This window comes from Pagrus major, chromosome 1 (genome assembly GCF_040436345.1).
Source record: "Pagrus major chromosome 1, Pma_NU_1.0".
NCBI classification, from domain to species: domain Eukaryota; kingdom Metazoa; phylum Chordata; class Actinopteri; order Spariformes; family Sparidae; genus Pagrus; species Pagrus major.
This window is the reverse complement of record NC_133215.1, coordinates 7,761,776-7,780,493: the sequence shown is the minus strand read 5'-3', so window position 1 is coordinate 7,780,493 and position 18,718 is coordinate 7,761,776. Positions and strand designations below refer to the sequence as shown.

General features: G+C 42.9%; 1 protein-coding gene across 1 annotated transcript in view; it reads left to right on the top strand.

Moving 5' to 3' along the window:
* The first annotated feature begins 675 nt into the window (after positions 1 to 675).
* The window catches only part of LOC141006470 (vasorin-like), a 32,011-nt gene continuing 13,968 nt past the window's right edge, over positions 676 to 18,718 (top strand). Inside the window, exon 1 of the mRNA XM_073478690.1 lies at positions 676 to 840. The gene's annotated coding sequence lies outside the window, so the exon portion shown is untranslated. The remainder of the gene's footprint in view (positions 841 to 18,718) is intronic.

The window sequence follows — 18,718 nt, the reverse complement described above, 5'->3', positions numbered from 1 at the left end:
CAGGAGATCATTTTTATTTAACCCTTAACACGTGTGTGGAGATCAATGAAAATATTTGTAATCCACAGACGTCTTTCTTTCATCTATCTGAAGTGGATTATTATATGTAAGTTTTTTTTTTTCATCATGCACTTCAAGAAAAAAGTCGAAATGTCGAGAATAAAGTTAAAATACAATTTCGTGCGACCACCTCTTCACGCTTGTGTGGTTTTTCCCTCTGAGCAGACGCAGTTTTCGGCACAATCTCTTCAAACTCCTAAAACTGACCACTACACTGTGTTTATGAGCTAAAAGAGAAATAACTTATTTGTTACTAAAGCTGATTCTTCATCTACACAAGTCATTTTGTTGAGGCAGTTCTACAGTGTAAAAAGGTCGGCTTTAATTTTGAAATGTCAACTTATCGACAGTGCATAATGAAAAAAAAACCTTCCTCCTCTCATCCCCCCCCCTCACCTCTGGCCCTGGCACATTACACACCATCTCTCCTGCTGCAGATACTTTCTGCAGGTGCAGCCGGCCTCGGGAGCGCGCACGGTTTTCGCGCGCCCCCGGCCTCCTCTGGGTCCCTCCCACTCCCCCGGCCTGTTTAAGTGCTCGCCTCCTTCACTTCAATGAGCGCTATTGTTGAGAAGTCTGTGCGCCCCTGAACGCCGGATCCTCGCCTCTGACAGACAGACTGTGTGTCTGATTCACCTTTTTCGCTCTGCGGACTCGAAACTGTGAACAAGTTTGTTTTGGGAAGAGTTTGTGTTGTTTTGCGCAGAGAGACACGCAGACAAAGTGGATAAAAAGTTTGGGTAGGAGCTGCTCCAGCGGACTTTGGATAACGTTTCCAAGGTAAGCTTCTCCTGCGTCTCTGCTTTAATTCTGATTTCTTTTAAACTCTCGGTTCACAGTAAATGTGCTCCTCGGCTCAGAAAGCCTCCTCGCGTTTGAACTCCACGACTCAAACCACAGAGTAAATCAGTTATTCTGTAAACTCTGACACACCGAGAGGCTGTGATAAATTGATCCGAGCCCTCGGCTCCTCTCACTGCCCCGCTTCACCATGTGAAAGCTTTCCCTTGTGGCCGGTGCGTATCGTCGCATTCCTCTCCCGGCGCACGGGTCCAGTATCTCGGGTCAGGATCTGCTCGGCCAGACGCGCTCAGGAGGGGACGCACGGACAGGAGAGACACTGAGAGGAGTGTTTTCCCGCTGAGATACGCGCAAACAGGATTAGCTCTTATCGTTGTCGCCGCTTCAGACCGCGTTTGAGTGGAATGTATCGGATTAGAGGTCGTTATCTGGCTCCTCCACGGGTTCTCTCACTTCTTGGTTTGTTCTCACCTCAGATGGGAGACTTTAAATCCGTGTGATTGGCTGCTGATCCCCCCCACAGACAAATCAAGACATCACCCACTGGGCCATGAGGGCTGTCTGAGGGTTTTAATGTGGTGACTTGTTGTGTTTGCACGTAGTTTGTGCGCCTCTGTGCGCATTGCAGCTGCAGACAGGTGTTTTTATTCATGCACAAGATGTTATTTATGTATTAAAGAGCAATGACAATGTTCAACTCTGTTTTCTTGTATACCAATCAATTACCTTATAGGCTGATTGACAGAAAATCAATGCACAACTGTTTTACCAGTCGTTTAATCAATTCTTCTGGTTCTACCTTCTGAAATGTGATGATTTTAATGTTTATTTCTGGTGTTTTAATCTGAATATCTTTGATTTTTGGACTTCTGGTCCATCAAAGCATCTGAAAATGTCACCTCGGCCCTGGGAAAAGAGCTTTTTTGACTGTTTTCTGACATTTTATATTAATCAATTGAGGAAATAATCAAATATCAAATGATTCGATAATGAACATAATATTTAGTTGCAGCCCTGCTAGTCTAAAAGACCTTTTATTACCACAGAATCTTACTGAATGAAAATTGGCTGTGATCAATGCTGAAATGATCAGAGAATTGAACTGAGTAGTCTATGATTAATAACATTTTGATTATCAATTAACTACTTAAGGTTTTAATCAAGCAGAAGATTCCAATTAATGGCCACTTCCAGCGAACTGGATGTTAGAAAATGCTGCCTCTCTGGTTTCAGACTGTTGCCATGAAATGAAAAATGAATTGGATTAATCAGAAACAATACTTAAGTGATGAATCATTAATGAAAAAACATGAGGAAATACCAAGCTACAGCTGTGGCTGTGATATTGTTACGTGCACCTGCAGTCCTGGTTTCAAAATATAATCTTTTTTCTGTTAAAGACAGGGATGAGCTGGTCAGTTACAGTGCAATAAGAAAATAAAATCATCTTTCTGATAATATTTCATGTAGAAAAGAAGATTAAAACACATCTGAGTGATGTTTGACTTCATATAAATCTGCACTGTGTGGTTTACATTTGTATAGATAGATAGATAGATAGATTAAAAACTACAGATATCCATCATAAAGTAGAGCTCATGTGTTATGGAGAGGGTTTGTAAAGCTTAGCTGAGCTGTTCAGAGAAATCTAATAACTCCAGACAATGACATGACAGCCGGCTGAGCTGCTGTCTTTATCTTCCTCTGCACAACCTGCTGCCTTCACTGTCTGTCGGCTCCAAGAGGAGTCCGAGTACAATAACAGCTCTCCAGATTATTATTGGTCAGCGAGCAGGGAGGAAAACAAAACCCAGCGTGGAGTGCGAGTATGGGAAAAGCAAAGAAAGGTGGAGTAAAAGAGGGATGGAGCGAAGTGCGTACAGGAGAGAGCGAGAGCAAAAGCAAACATTCCTGACTCGGTGTCTCGGCAATTTAATTAAGGTTTTGGTGAGATGCTGCAGCGAGCACCTCGAGGTGAAGGCTTAACCCCGCCTCCCCCCGCCGTTTCCAGCTTGGACTAATCCCAAGGGGTCAGCTAATAAGTGTTTGGGTCATGCCACCATGACAACTAAATAGAGGCGAAACCCGAAGGAAAGCTCCCCCAATCAGGGAGTTAATAACCCCATGAAGGAAGTTAAGAGGTACAAGGTGAAGAGGATGGAGTCGTGGATTGTGTAGTGTGTGTGTGTGTGTGTGTGTGTGTGTGTGTGTGTGTGAGGGAGAGAGAGAGAGAGGATGAGATTTCAGTTGTTATCAGCCACATCAACTTAAAGCCCCTCCTCTTAGTGGGGTTTAAGTGTGCCCTGTGGTGCTCCGATGTCACACACACACCCACCAACACACACACACACACACACATGCACACCCTCCCTCTGGGTCAGATTTCGGTCACTGTACCACTGCCTGGGTAGATTTTTATAGGGAAATAAAGTCACCGACACAAGTGGCTGTTGTGATTTTCTGACACTTTGTAACTGCTTCCTGTTAACACGCTGCTATTTTAAACTCTCGCTACTCGATGGCGACATTCTTGTTGTTGTCTTGACCGTCGCTGCTTCCCTGTTCTCCACATCTCCACCGTGTCTGACGTTTGCAGATGTGACATTTTTACCACAGCGGCGGGGCTCGTTTCCAGCCTCACCCTTCTGCCTCTCTTGTTCTGGTTTCTGTCTCAATCTGTTTTCCATCTTGGTTTTCTGCTGTTCGCCTAATATTTTCTGCTGGATTTGCCTTTTATGTGGAACAGAGTGATCACCAGACTCAACATTGTTGTTAGACCCTGGATTACATTCAGTGACATCGTTTCTTTAATGTCTAATGCAAACCTTTTTAAAAATACTTCCTTCTATGTGCACGGAAACTGTGTGGTTAAAGTTAGGGAAAGATCACGGACATGGAAAAAGTATTTTTAGAGTGTGGCAACTAAAACATTTGTTTAACGTTAGGGACACTAACACTTAGTGCACTTTCAGTTAAAACAAAGGCAAACAAGAACGTCAATATGCAAACTCCTTATAGGCGAGTCTAGCCACTCAGCAGCCATCTTTGCAACGCCCCCTGGCTAACAAGATGAAATTATTGGAGTGAGAGCCTGAACTTTACTTGAAATGGACACCTGGACATAAAAAAAAAGTATAGTGTATGTCCAGTGCTATCCAGGCCCTTTATCATGATTTTCTTTCCTTTATTTACTTTTTTTTTAACGCTAATATTCGATCAGCTTTTCTGTTTACAGTGAGGAAGGTGCAACAGCATCATGTCGTCTTCTCTAACTTCCCTCTATGTGTCAACAATAAATGTTTATTTTCATTATCGATAAATCTGCCAGTTATTTTCACAATTAATCAATGAACGATTAATTGCTGAGTCTTTCATGTGTCCAAAAGTTCTTTAAAAGTGCTCATCACAATTTCCCAGCGCCCACAGTGACGTCTTTAAATCACTTCTTTTGTCCAACCAACAGCCCAAAACTAAAGACTCTTCATTTACCGACATACACGACAAAGAAAAGCAGCAAATTCTTCCATTTAAGAAGCACTTGTTTTATATTCTTGCTTGAAAAATGACTGAAAGGATTAATTAACTAATCGATGAATCGACTAATCGTTGCAGCTCTAGGTTTTTGCGGACTAGCTGCAGCAGCAGGCTCAATAACGACGTTGTTTAAAGACACTACGCATAGAATTTTAAAGACTTCTTGCTTTGGTGCCACCTGGTGGTAGCATCAACAATGACACTGTAGTAAACAGCTATTTTTAAGTGATAGTGTTTCATGTTTCTACTCACAAAAACTGGAAAAGTTATATAACAAAAGAAAACCAATCCACACCTGTAACTTTAAACAAAAAGGAATCCCCCTCCATCATTTCTAGGTTAAAGAAGGGCAGACTGGCGTTTTAGTCCGGCTGTCTCCGTCATTTAGTTTTTAAAGCACAAAATCAAACTGCACATAAAGAACAAGTGGAAGAAATCTCGATCCCTCCCTCCCCTCTCGCCGTGCAGATGTAGAGGTCGGGTGGGCCGAACGGCTTGTCAGCTCATTTGGGAGCGTTTAAAGGAAGCGGGGATCACGCAGATGGAGCGGACGTCCAGCGTCGAGCCTCTGACTGCTGATAAATCATCCTGCTCAGTTCAGTCGTTACGCCGCTCGGGGCTGACTTCCTCCTCGTGAACGGGCCTACCTGGAACTGTGCAGCCATACTGAAACCATTTACAGTAACAAGCTGTTCTGATAATGTAAGCTGACGATGCTTTGTTTCCCCGGTTGCTCTGTTTTATCCCCAAGACATTTGGCGAAGACATTTTTCCAGCACCAGCTAACCCTGTGTGACATCTTTGATTTGCTGGTTTTTGTACGAACAGCAGCCCAAAACTCAAACACTTTGCACTGATTACAAAGATGGAAAAAACTCCAGAGGATGTTTGCAATTTTTTATCTGATAAATGACTTTAAATGATGGCAGTTATTGCTGAGTGTTTGCTAAATTTGGTTTCTGTTTTCAGCGTCGTAAAAAGACTCGCATTACATCTTTACAAGGTTTCTTGACACCAGAGGAATTCTAGACTCAAACCTACAACAGGCTGCGACTCAACATGCTCACCCAGATGGGAACCTCTGCTTTCCTAGAACTCGGGCCCCCCTCCACCCCCAGGGAGGGTTCAGGGGTTGCTACTCCTTTACTAACCCATGAAGCGTGTCTCTAAGTACCTTCCCCCCTCATCCTCGCCGCGTGTTGTATAAACACAGTGGTTCAGTAGGAAGGTAAAGAGCGTGACACATATAGACTCCTCGTAACATTCCTCTGTGGTACCAGGAGGCACCAGGACAGAAAGATGCCTCCAACGAACAGGTCTGTGGTCAGATTACCCAACGCAGAAATACCAAACTGAGATTATGGCAGCGATTAAGCTTTTAATAGCCTCATAGCAGCAGTTTGTCCTTTCATATCCCTATAATGATTTTAAAGAAGTCTTCACATCGTGTGCAGAATATATATTTAGACCAGCTTCATCTTAAACACAAGCTGCGAACACCAGTTTTAAGTTGGTGCTGACTACAGGGCAGCAATCAGAAGAGAAAACCAGTTGTCTTGATGCAAAGATCATAATGTTGCGTTAACTTTATTCGATACAGTGCATCTCGAAGCTTAAAGTGGCATCTAACATCGAGGTTGCAACCCCTAGCCTCACTCTCCAGTCCCAAACACTTAGCTGCTAAAAACACAAACAAATGTATAGAGCTAGTGTTTGGTTTGTCCCTTCTGGGCTACTGTAGAAACAACATGGCGGACTCCATGTTGGAGGACCCTCTCCCTCTGTAGATATAAAGGGCTCACGTTAACGAAGAACTGTGTTTTTTGTGTCAAACATCTCATTTACCGTTAAGAAATCGTGCTAGATAAAACAAATCGCTGAGATAATTCATAATCCGAAAAATTAATTAATTAAACAGACATTTTTCCTGCCGTGTGAGAACCCAGAGGAGCCGGGACTGTATACACAGAAAGCTTTCATATTCTGACTCGACACCTAATCTGTCTCAAGTCTTTAAGATAACACATCCCCCTGCCTCCATCCTCCATCCTCCATCCTCCACCCTGCAGCCATAACTCCACCTGAGGGCAAGCAGAGGTGAGTGAGTTGGTGTGTGTGGGGGGGGTGGGCTTGTAGATTAGGGGAACCCCACCTTACAGCCCCCTTTCTGAGCCCCTCTCTCCTGCTTTCCCCTGAGGGCACAGACACACACACACACACTCTTTCATCCCCATTCAACAGCCCTCATTCCCCCTAAACACACACTCACACAGGCTGGAAGTAGACATTGGCCCGGGGGGGCTGCAGGGCCTCACAAAGCACTTCAAAGGGTGGAGGTCTGGATCTACGATGTCCTGAACAACTTGAGGGTACAACAGGTGAAGAGAGAAGCCGCTTGACAAGCAGAAGTTAGCCGGTAGTGTTGGTTTTCACGGACGTGTGCAGCAGAAGTCCGAGCTCGTGTGCAGCACGTCGTATGTGTCGGGACGTGTGAAAGATCATTGAGCCACAGTCGCCTCAGGTGGAAGTTTTGGGGAATGTGTTTTGTTCTCATGTGTGTCGGAATTCAGGTGCACGTGTGGTGTCACGTTCCCGTCTAGTCTCCTTTTGTTGTGCGGTAAACCCTGCGTCTGTGCAGCAACAAGTCTGTGTTTGCATTTGTCATTTTAACTTGTAAATATTTTTGTTGTGAAGTTAATGCAGTTCATTTAACAAATACCAACAAGATAATTTATTAAGATAGCAATATCTCTTCTGGACTTCTGGACTGAGCTGTTGGCTGATTGGTCGGTTGAATCTCTGGTTAGATGTCTTCAGTCTTCAAGTCAAGACTAGACGGAGATGTTATTTAAAGTCTCGTACTATTTGGATCAGCAGCAGTGTGAGGACATAAAGGTGGATGAGATGATTGAAATTAAAGACTCCAGTTGGTTTCCAAAGAAAGTCAGGCTGCTGAGAGATCTCCCTTTCAAATGGGGGAATTTAAACTTAATTATAGATCACAAAGTGTGATATTTATTGCTTAATGAGACAAGATCTTTTATTGAACCCTGTGGCCTAAAAGAGGCTGTGCTGTTGCACAACCTTCGGCTGAATCACAGCCTCGGCTGCAGGTGTAACATCACACCTGTTCTGCAACAAATGCATTTATCTGATTTACCTGTTCTTGGCACGAACGTCACCTTGCGCACGGATTACAGGTTACAGACACAGGTTGTGTTGGGAGGTAATAACCTGAAGTGTTTTTGCAGCGGCTATTATTGCCAACTATTGTTGCAATACTCTCCAATCGCCGATCCACACACGCATGTAAAGACAGACGCCCACACACTCTGGATATGTCGCTGATTTTAACAAACAACACAGGTACATACTGTACTCTTCCACTGATTCTTGCATAGTCAGTTCCTTTTCTCTCTGTCACACACACACTTTCACACATGCATGCACACACACACACACTCACACAGTCCTCCTTGGAGGCCTCCTCGCTGCAGCTGGCAGGGGATTAAGAGGTCAGGAGTCAAAGGGGGGGGATCAGTCAACCCGCGGACCTCGACAAGAAACTGACGAAGCAGAAGAAACACAGGCGAGGAGAGGGAGAGCGTTGACTCTGTCTAACATACCCGACAAGAAATCTGCCCTGCTGAGCGAGTACCACACAAGACAGTATGTTCTGCGGTTCAGCGCGGCTCCAGTTGGCGCCGAGCCGACCCGTCTGATGATGCTCGGACCACCGCAGAAAGACAAACAGATCAAACCGGCGTGTTCGGGCTTGTGCGGGTTTTCCACTGTTACTCACTTGTTTATCACGATGAGAGCAAGTGAAGGTCACGATTTCAACACTCAGCTCGGCAGAGATCTAGGTTGTTTGTGGCACCGAAAGTAGAGATGTCTTAAGGTCATCTGTGATAAAGGAGCACCAAAATAATAAATAGTAATGTAGGTAGAGATTCAGTACTGCTAACTATCTGGATACTATCAAGTGATATTGATTGTTTTTGTTTTTAATGAAATAAATCACAGTTAACACGTCTATAACACATTTTAACAAACGCTATATAGCTTTGAGATTTTTCTAGTCAGAGCCTGACAACATCTGTGTCCACTGTGGCAACAATGAGCCCATTCAAACACGAACAACTCAATAAATCATGAGGGGGGAAAGAAAACGGATCAAAGGGACAGACCAAACGATCCATATAATACAAACTATCCCAATAAAACTACTGTGGAAGTGAAAGTGTTTTTGTACATTAAACAGCTTTGTCTGGTGCTGCAGTAAAATAAAAGCAAACGCGACATATTTTTAATGTTTACGGGCGACATTGCTTTGTTTACTTTGCTGTAAAACAGGAACTCAAATATTAAAATGTGCAGAAAGCTGAGAATAATTATGCTAAGCAAACAATGTCCACAAACAAACTTCAGACGGTCGTGAATGTTCAGTACGAACACATAAAGTTGTTTGTTTTGGTCGACAAGGCACACATTATTCCCTCATCATTTGCACATGGCATGTTTTCAGCAAAAACTGAGCTTTCTTTTATGAAAAAGACAAAAAGCTTATTGTTTGGTCATATTTGGGGTTAAAAGTCCAAAAAGACAGAGACACAAATAGACAAATCAGGTTGATCTGCAGGTCATTTACAATTTTATAAACACTCCCTCCGGCTCTTTTAAGCCGGTGCTGCCTCAGATGACACATCATTTCTAAATTGCTTTGCACTTGACTCGCCACTCTTTGTTTTAACACACCCTCTGCCCACTGAACCCGGCGAAGCAAACTGTAGCTGTGGGCGAGTCTGTGGTATTTTTAATTTGGACATCTTGTTCACAGAGGAGAAGTGAAAGCCACATCAAAGAGATGGCAAGCTGATCAAAAGTTCCGCTGCAGCAGCTTTTGATGCACGCTGGCGGGAAAGAGGAGTGGATAGCGTCGGCCTCAGTGTGCGTGAGTGTGTCGCCCTGATTCCCAAAAAGTTGTGCAAATGCGTAAAGCGTAGATAAAAAAGCAGAACGCAATCATTTGCAAAACCAACAGTGTTTACCGACAACAGCTGTTTGAAGTCGTACTTTCAAGAATGACCGTTTCATACCCAATCATGATGCTGTCACCCGTTACCAACTGTTTCCCTGTCTTGAGCCTGGGTGAGGCCACATTTTGCATTTTTTTCTGCCGTGAAACTGAAATTAGACAAAGCTGTTGCTAGTTTGGCTAGTTAGCAAGGAGTTGGCATCAAGCTAGAAGCTTTTTTCAACTGCCCTCAAAGTACTGAATACATTGTGTGACAAGGGGTGCCACATGTGTTGCTGCGTTCTTTGGTGCTATTTGTTTACTTCCTGCTGACAAGCAGCTAGCCACACACATGCTGCTGTGTGAATGCAGAGCGAAGTAAACAGCTGAAGGAGTCATTTGTAAGATGTGGCCAGAATTTTGTTTTAAGACATTTAAAAAAGTAAATGAGTGTGAATAACAACAGTGATGTTATGCCAGAGACGTCTCTGTAGGCTAGTCCCATGTAGTTTGTAAATCGCCTCTGTATTGTATCCCCTGTTGTCAAACTGACCTCAGTCGGTCTTGGACAACGTGTTCAGTCCAGTTTGGTTGGCTCCAAGACAAACTGAGCCACGAACCAATTAGCTAAGATTAGCTAGCTACAGCCAATGGGCGAGAGCAGCAGTTGTTGGTTACTTTGGTGATGTGCTGCTCGCTGTGTTTTTGGAGCTACCTTCGCAAGCTGGTCATATTCGACAAATTACACCTTTTTAAACTTGTCAGGTCATGAACAATATAAATGGGCTTATGAGGTCTACCATTTAATTTTGATTTTCAGCTAAAAGTGTGGATGCTTCAGGTAGTGGCCACCAAACATAGGTCTAATGTTGGGTTTCCAGGACTGTAACTTAAACATACTTTACAGGATAAGTGTTTCCGTTGTGTTAGTTTGGACAAACTCTTATTTCAAGTAATTAAATGGGGAACAAATTATTAATTTAAGGCTCCACTATCGTATTCTGATACCTGCTGGACTAAAGTTTTAGTGAGGAGACAGTATTTATTTCTCTGTGTCTGTTATGTGTTATCTACCAGTATGTTAGCGATGGTTGCTAGCTAAACCAAGACTCTCCATAAACACAGACACGATACGAGTCCAAGACAAGCAGTCATCAGGTCAGTCAGCTGCAGAAACACTCCTCTGTACCTTTGAGGAGGCCAAAACACACCAGACTGGTGCTCTCATTGGAACAGATGGGAGGTATTAAACAAACTGAGGTTGCAAAGATTAATGGAGCAATTTCACAGACTCACAGCAGAAAATTAACTTAATATATCTGTGTTGGGTTTGATTGAGTTGCTGGTCAGTTCAGAGACTTCCGGCTCTCACTAAACTGGCTGCTCATTAAAGTTTCGACTGCTGCCATTATTCAAATGGACAGAAAGGTTCGTGTGTGTGTGTGAGGCGTTACACAAAAGGTGGTTTCAATTCCTGTAGTTTGCCAATTGTTAAAAAGTGATAGATGACCAAATGCACCATTAACTTAAGTTTGTTTTACATGGATTTCTTCATATTATGGTCTCTGCCTCATTAGAGTGAGTCTCAACTTGACCAGGACAGAGAAAACTGATGGGGTAAGAGCACATCAGGGTTCGGCACTCGGGACAGCTGAGAAAGCACATACCAGTGGACGTGGGGTGAAAACTGTAAGTTTGCTCAATAATGTCCTGACAGCTTGACACAGACATACAGTATATTCATCATCGGCAGCTTGAAGAAAAGCTTAGCCTATAGAGAAGTTAACCAACTTTTTGTTTTAAGTATTTCTGTGGCTAACTATGCTGTTTTTAGGAAATGTATGATCAATACATTGGTATTGGTTTGTTCATGTAGCGCAGATCTGCTAATCAACAAGGTTATGGAAAGTTTGGTAACTTCTGGAAGGATTTAACTTCTTTTTAGTGGACGACCTGCAGTCGAGCTGTGATTGATCCGTGTGAAAACATGTAAGCGGCAAAAAGGAAAGTGATTTACTTCTGTGCACACATCTGCATTTCATGGCACGCATACCTGTGTGTTTACTCCCGGCTGTTGTGGTCAAAGTTAATGTGATGAAATCGCTTCAGATCCGTCTGATTTTCAACTGTTTACAGATTTACGTTTGTGATTAACACGGCCGAACTGCACATGCTCAGAAGACTCGCACCGCTGTTCAGCTCGGCCTCAGCGTGCCGTCCGGCTAAGTTCAAACTCAAACATCTTCCCATGAAATCGAACACACCAGAGATTATCTTCAAAGAAGCATTAACCCAAATCATTTAAGTTCAGAAATACTTCAAACATTCAAATTAAATCCAACTGTTCCCTTGAGCTTTAAAAAACAGTTTGACAACATTCTGGTGGCTATTACAAGTATTTGTGACTTTATCCTCTTTAATCTCTCGTCAGTTTCTGCGTATTTTAATGAAACTTTGTAACCAAAACTATATAAAAACAGCCAAGTCATCTTGTACACTGAACAGTACAGTTGTTCCATAAAGGAAACCATTATTTATGCTATCAGTTCAAAATCAAATGAGGTCACTTGGGGGCTTCTGTTGGAGTCTGTGCATGGGTGTGTATGTGTGTATACACACGCCATCCGTCCACACAAACACATCATTTATCTCCCCCGTCCCCTTTTCCAAACATCCCCTACGAGCCTCGGGCCTTTTTTCAGAGTCGTGTGTCAGCGCCTGGTCTGTGGCGGAGCGTGTCGTCCGCCATTGCTTCACATTTCAGGGTGCAGTTACACAGAGTGCAGTGAGGCTTGCAGGATGTACTGACACACACAACAAAACGTTTGCACAACTTTTTCATTTGGTACTGGTCGGCAGTGTCTTGTGAATAGTTGTGGTGACTTTTTTTTTTTTTACTTTTACTGGTTTTATTGTCACTATTGACGTCTTCTGTTGAGGATCGTTTGACTTGACTGACGCCACCAATTCAAACCTTAATTTAGGTTTCAGCACGACAAAATTCTCATTGTAGTTCGCTACGCACAAAAAAACATGGAGGATGACTTCAGGAGCCTGTGGAAAGAAGCTGCTCTGTTGTCTGGTGCTGCAGCAGCGGATACTTCTGTATCTTTTGCCAGATGGCAGCAGGGTGAACAGACTGTGGTGTTTCTCATCAGGATGCTTTCTTTTGCTTCTCTGCAAGACTTGACAAGAAGTTTGCATCGAAATTGAGCCTTTAGAGATGTGTGACGACCATGACAAGTTCTCTGCGATGTTGATTCCCAGAAACCTTTAACTGTTCACCTGCTCGACCTCAGCTCCACTGATGATGATGTAGACCGGAGTGTGTGTTCCTCAGAGCAGTGTCCAGGTATATATCGACGGGCATCTTCAATCTGCTCCCTTCATGCCCTCGTCATGACACTTCACACTTTGACTGTATTCTTTTGTGAATCAGTTTCCTCGTTACTGTGTGAATTCGTCTCACAATACCCTTTGTTGAACTGTCGATTATGTGATCTCATTGTCTGTGAATTTGCTCTCCAAACTGTTTCACAATCACTTTCAGCTAAAGGGTATCTTAAAGCCACCCGCTGACTTCAACCTTCATTGGAAGTGTGTTTAGCAAGTCACTGCAAGGCCCCATAGTCTCATAAACCCAAAACTGAATACAACACATACACCAATAAAGTATAAAAGCAAGAGAGAAAAGAACAAATCTCAAAATCGAGGGGCAGAAAAAAAAACCCTGAAAGAAAAACAAACAGACGGGGCAAGACAGAGTGTGAACGTGACCTTTGACCCTGTTCATTAATCACTTATAGGGTCATTTGAGCTGCTTTTTCTGCACCCGTACAGTTTCGACTCACGATCACATGACTCAGAACTTTGAATAAGTTGTTTTGTGTCTCAGTTGAACATTCTCAAGTTTGTTTGTCATCGCTGATAGTGAAGCAAGTGCAAACAGAGAGAGAGAGAGAGAGAGAGAGAGAGAGCGAGCCTGGGCTTGATTAATGGTCCGTTAAGATGATACGCACTCTGGTGTGTGTGTGTGTGTGTGTGTGTGTGTGTGTGTGATGTCATCAGCTCATACTTCTTTGTAAGTTTGGATAAACATCAACCATATTTTCGAGATAAGATTTCTCCTTTTTTATATATTTGTCAGTGATGGTTTGTAATCACGACAAACAAAAGTAGTAAATGTTGCACAAACTTCACACGATTTCAGTGCGAAAACTGTTTTGGGGGGTTTTTTGGCAGCAGCATGTTGCTCAAATAGCGCAGGATGAACTTTGTCCAAACTTTAAATCAGTTCCATATTTTCCCTGTTCTTGCAGACACAAAGGCTTCTCAGCGGAGTCGCCCTCCCAGGACACATTTTACGCGTCTGTAGCTGCTCCCACACTGTGAAAATAATGGCCAGGATCAGGTCTGGTCTCGTAAACTTGACGGAGCAGACGGGCCAGGCATGGCTCTGAACGGCACCGCAAAGGGTTAAAAAATCTGATTTTTTTTCCTCTTTCTGTGTAAAATGCAGCCTTTGTTTCTGGGTCATGAACCAGCCGAGGTCACTGGCTTTAACCGAGCCAAACAAACACACACACGCAGTTCAGTTTGCGCTAATTGATTCCCCTTCCAGCAGAGACAAGAATGAGAGTGGGTGTGTGTGTGTGTACGTGTGTGTGTTTACTTTAAAGGATCTGTCAGGAGTTTAAGTAAATAGATAAGTGACAAAGTAAACACCCATCCCACACACACACACACACACAGACACACACACACACACACACACACACACACAAATGACTAAACAACATCAGGGATACGTTTCCATTCACACACATTAACTGTTTGTGCCTCACAACCTGTGTTCATTTTGTGTTCAAGGGGAACCTATTTGCCAATTATAATCAAATTATAGTTACTGTGTGTGTGTGTGTGTGTGTGTGTTCCTGGCAGTTCCTGTAGACGTCTCTCAGCAGTAAATCCGTCCACACTCCCTGACCTAACACTGGGTTAATGAGGTGATCCAGCAGCAGGGGACGGTTGGTAGAGGTCTTTGGGCCTGTTTCAGCTTGTGTGTGTGTGTGTGTGTGTGTGTGTGTGTGTGTGTGTGTGTGTGTGTGTGTGTGTGTGTGTGTGTGTGTGTGTGTGCATGCATCTGGACAAGGATTTAAGCGGGTGCAGCAGAGGCAGCGTTCACGGTGCGGAGATGTGTTTGCACGGGACAAATATGATCTGGAGTCGTGTGATTGGGAATAACGGCGCAGATTGTTGCAGATTCTTCCCGCCGTGAGTCGGCCATGCCTGTAAATTTGCAGCACTAATTAGTTAGTTGGTTTGGGTCGAGGCAGAAGTCCCATGATAATAACAAGGCGTGCAGAAACTCACGGCCGAGGCTGTGGTGGCGTCTGAAATCAGGTCTGAGCGCAATTTTCATGTCCTGAAGAGAAAATGATCATATCATCTATAACACATACACTACAGTGTATGTAGCACAGTCTTTGTATTGAGGTAAACTGGACACGGTTGTGTGATGTTTATGAACAAGTCTCCATATAATCCAATGCAAGATGCTGAAAACATCCTGCAAATGACCTCTGAAAGAAACAGAAGGGTTTTTTTTCCTTTTGGTTTAACAGACAATTATAATTTCGCAAAATATTATGGCCTGACGGACATGAAACTTTTGAATAAACTTGAAATATATATTTTTTTTTAATAAAATGTTGCAAACTCAAGTAGGAGTTCATTGTCAAGATACAAATTTAGCAAGATCACAATTTAAGTACATTTTGTTGGCATCAAACGTGCTCAAAATGTGTAAGATGCCTTGTTTATTGTGCCAAAAACGCTGGCAAGCAGGAGAGCTAATGAAAGGCTAAACACCAACCATTATGGATTTAAGCTGAACATGTCATTGTGAATGTTGTGACTTTTGGAAATGATTAATCAGAATCAGAAATACTTTATTGATCCCCAAGGGGAAAAATGTTTGGATCACACGAGTCAGAAATAATCCTCCACAGCACATCACTGGAATCTAGTTTTACAGAAAAGTAGTAATAATGTTAGCGGAGCCTAATCTTTTTCTGCGACTGTGCAGAAGTACAGGGCTTAAACAGAATAAATAGACATGCACAGCGTTTCTCCTCATGCATAATGTTGATTCAGAATTAGGATGTCAACATTATGAATGAGGCTTAGAAAGCTTCAGCTATTCGCTGCAGCCCTAATCCTGTCTGTAGCAAAGTGAAAAGTACGGGTGTAGAGGTAATGCATTCAACTATCAGTCGGGAGATTTGAATTTGCGTCCTGTGACAGACCTGCATTTTTAACACAGTGAACGTAGAGTTTAAGCTACAGTTTGTCTATAAATCAAAGCTACAGACACAAACCAGTTCCCTGGGATTTATCCGCCAGCTGCAGACGAAAGTGAAGGAAGTTTTAGTCACGACTTTGGCCTTGGATCATCATTTTATTACATTGTGCAATAAACATTTACTTAACAAAAAAAACTTGTCTATTGCCAGTTTAACATGAGTTTCCCATCTTACATTTCGACTAGTAAGTAGATAAAAGGCATGTTGGTATAAAAGAGAGACGGAGAGAGATGTCACTCAGAACCAGAACTAGGTTCAGTGTTTGTTAAAGGACAGATAAGCTGTTATGGTACAATATCTGTCGAGACTTGTACAAACTGGAGAGGGAGGCGTCTACCACCCCAACTCGTCCCCCCACGGTCCAGCCCAACCTGTACCCTGCCAGAGGCCACACTTTGGTAACTGACAGCTGGGCTTAACAAGCATGAAGGGGCCCCTATTGGGTAATAGTCCCGCAGGTGATCATCAGTCAGTAATCAGGCCTGGAGGAAGGAGGAGGGATGGATGCATAGATGGATTGATGGATGGATGGCGGAAGGCAGGAGATAAAGAAATTAAAAGCAGTGACAAGTTAAAGCTGATATGATGGCAGGATGCATCAAGTAAAAGAAAGCGCAGGGCGGTTTATTGCATGGAAAACAAGGCCCGTTAAACCCTCTGTGAACCTTTGCTTTTTGCTGGAAAAACACTAACTGCTTCTGTGGCTTCTGCAAGCATCTCAGCTTCGGGCTAGATGTCGTTTCCAGATGTAAACAGCTCATTAAGAGGAGCGACAAGTGATGGCAGGGCAGGAATTAACAGATCAGAGAGGGAGGAGGAGGGGGAAACAACACTCCACTGTTTAAAAGGTGAAAAGTTTGCTTGTTGCTGTTTAAAGACTTTCCATTGTAGAAAAATGATGTCAAGCTAACACGATAGAGTCGTTCACACTGTACTTAAAACAAATCTTTTGTGTAGCTTATAGAGTGAAACTTGCGGAGGATACAGTATATGACTTCCTCGGGAGGATTAAACAAAATGTGTACTATTTTATACTAAAGGGAACGACAAGATCACAGCTGGCATGTTTGAGAGTTGTTGTTATTCCCACTGCAAGTCTCCCGCTGGCACACCTGTGTGAAGGTGAGTACAGGTGACATGCTTATTTTCAACTGTTGACAGACAGAACGGGCTCAGAGCCAGTGGAGTGTAAAGACACACACGCACAACCTTTACCTTCAGTGACTGTTTTGGCTGTAGTTGTTAATGCATAAAGCCCTTCCTGTTCTTGTGGTGCCTCATCGCTGGCGTTCATACTTTTCAGTGGACAAACCGGTGTCACCAAAAGCCATCCTGGGTCAAGGGTGTGTGCCCAACTGTGCTGCAAGTAAATGCCAAACCGGGCTAGTTAATTCCTCTTCCTGTACAGTTTAGTTTCCATTCATGTTTGTGCATGCACAATTAAAGGTAGGTGACTGACCAGTTTTATGTACACCAGTATGCATCTATTTACAAGAAACCATATACAGATCTGTGTGTGTACTTATATGATGAATCTGGTAAAAAACAATGACACACAAACATGATACTGACCCATTTTGTCACGTTTAAAAATGTGTGCATTAGATTTGTTCTCTCTTTTGAAAGCGAGTGAAGAAATTTGAATAAAATGCTCCCAGTAGACATTTTTTAATAGTTCTGTAGCTGATCACTTCGATGAGATCTTGTGCGCGTGCACGTGACGAGTGTTCGGATGACAGGATACGTCTTGCGCTCAACAGTTTGCAACGGTAAAAAAAAAAAAAGCAAAAGAAAACCACACGTCTGTTGACGTGTTGAGGTTTCAAAGCATTAAAAAGTGTTTTAGTAGGTTTGAATGCAATTTGTAAGCGCCTGAAGATACAGATAATGAGTCTCGGTGCAAACACATTGAATTCAAGCAAAACTGTCTTTCAGTCAAAGACAATTAAATCACAGTATTGACAATTTTAACAGTAGCCAAAAGCCTCTGCAACAAGGACTGTGCCAGGAGAGCTAAACCCTCTTAATAAACTCATTCATAACCATCCAAATCAGTTAAAGTCGTTGAATGAACAATACAGAAAGGAGCCGTGGCAGCAAGTAAAGCACAGGCATGAAGAAATCAACGGAGTTACAGCGACAAGTTTTGTCGCACACACCCAGCCCTATATGAATATGATTGAATGCTACTATTCATCTGGCCGCCAAGCAGCTGATGATGACCTCAATGATTATAAAGCATGAATGAAGCAGCTGATTCCAATCAGTTCATGTTTCCGTCACCACCAGCACGACTACAGAAGAAGCTGCACACAGTTGCACCACTGCAACACCGAATAAACAGCCAGTATATATGGATAAAACACCACAAAGACCCAAGACATGTTCAATAGAGCTTTCTAACAATGGATATTTTGACTTGGTAAAGGTGTACTATGCAAAAAAACCATTGTATAGACTCATACAGAAGTAATCCCTCTGACTCATCATCAAGATTTCAGACCAACTGAGACGGAAGACGTGATATAAACAAAAAAAAAACAATAAAACAAAGAAAAATCAGGTATGAAAAGAGTTGTGGATCAATAATCAATGTCTAAACTGAACCGTAGGTTTGCAGAATTGCTACATCCCTTCTATTTCCTTGTTTTCTTGTTTTGCTCTGGACAGTTAAAGGCGCCAGAAAATCTGGAGAAACAAAGTTGACTGTTGGGTCTCATCCTCAGGTGCAGACGCTTTGGGTTGGTGGCCCGCCAACACAGGTGTAACCAATAACTTTACTAATGGTGCTGTAGTGTTTGTGTTTTATTCAGTGAGCCAGCAGGAGCAATGCCAGAACCCCGGCACTGATATACCAACATTGAATGCAGCATTTATCAGTGAGATTAGTTAAACCTGTGTCTAATGAGCCGACGTGTGTGCTGGGAGAAAAGTCTGTTGA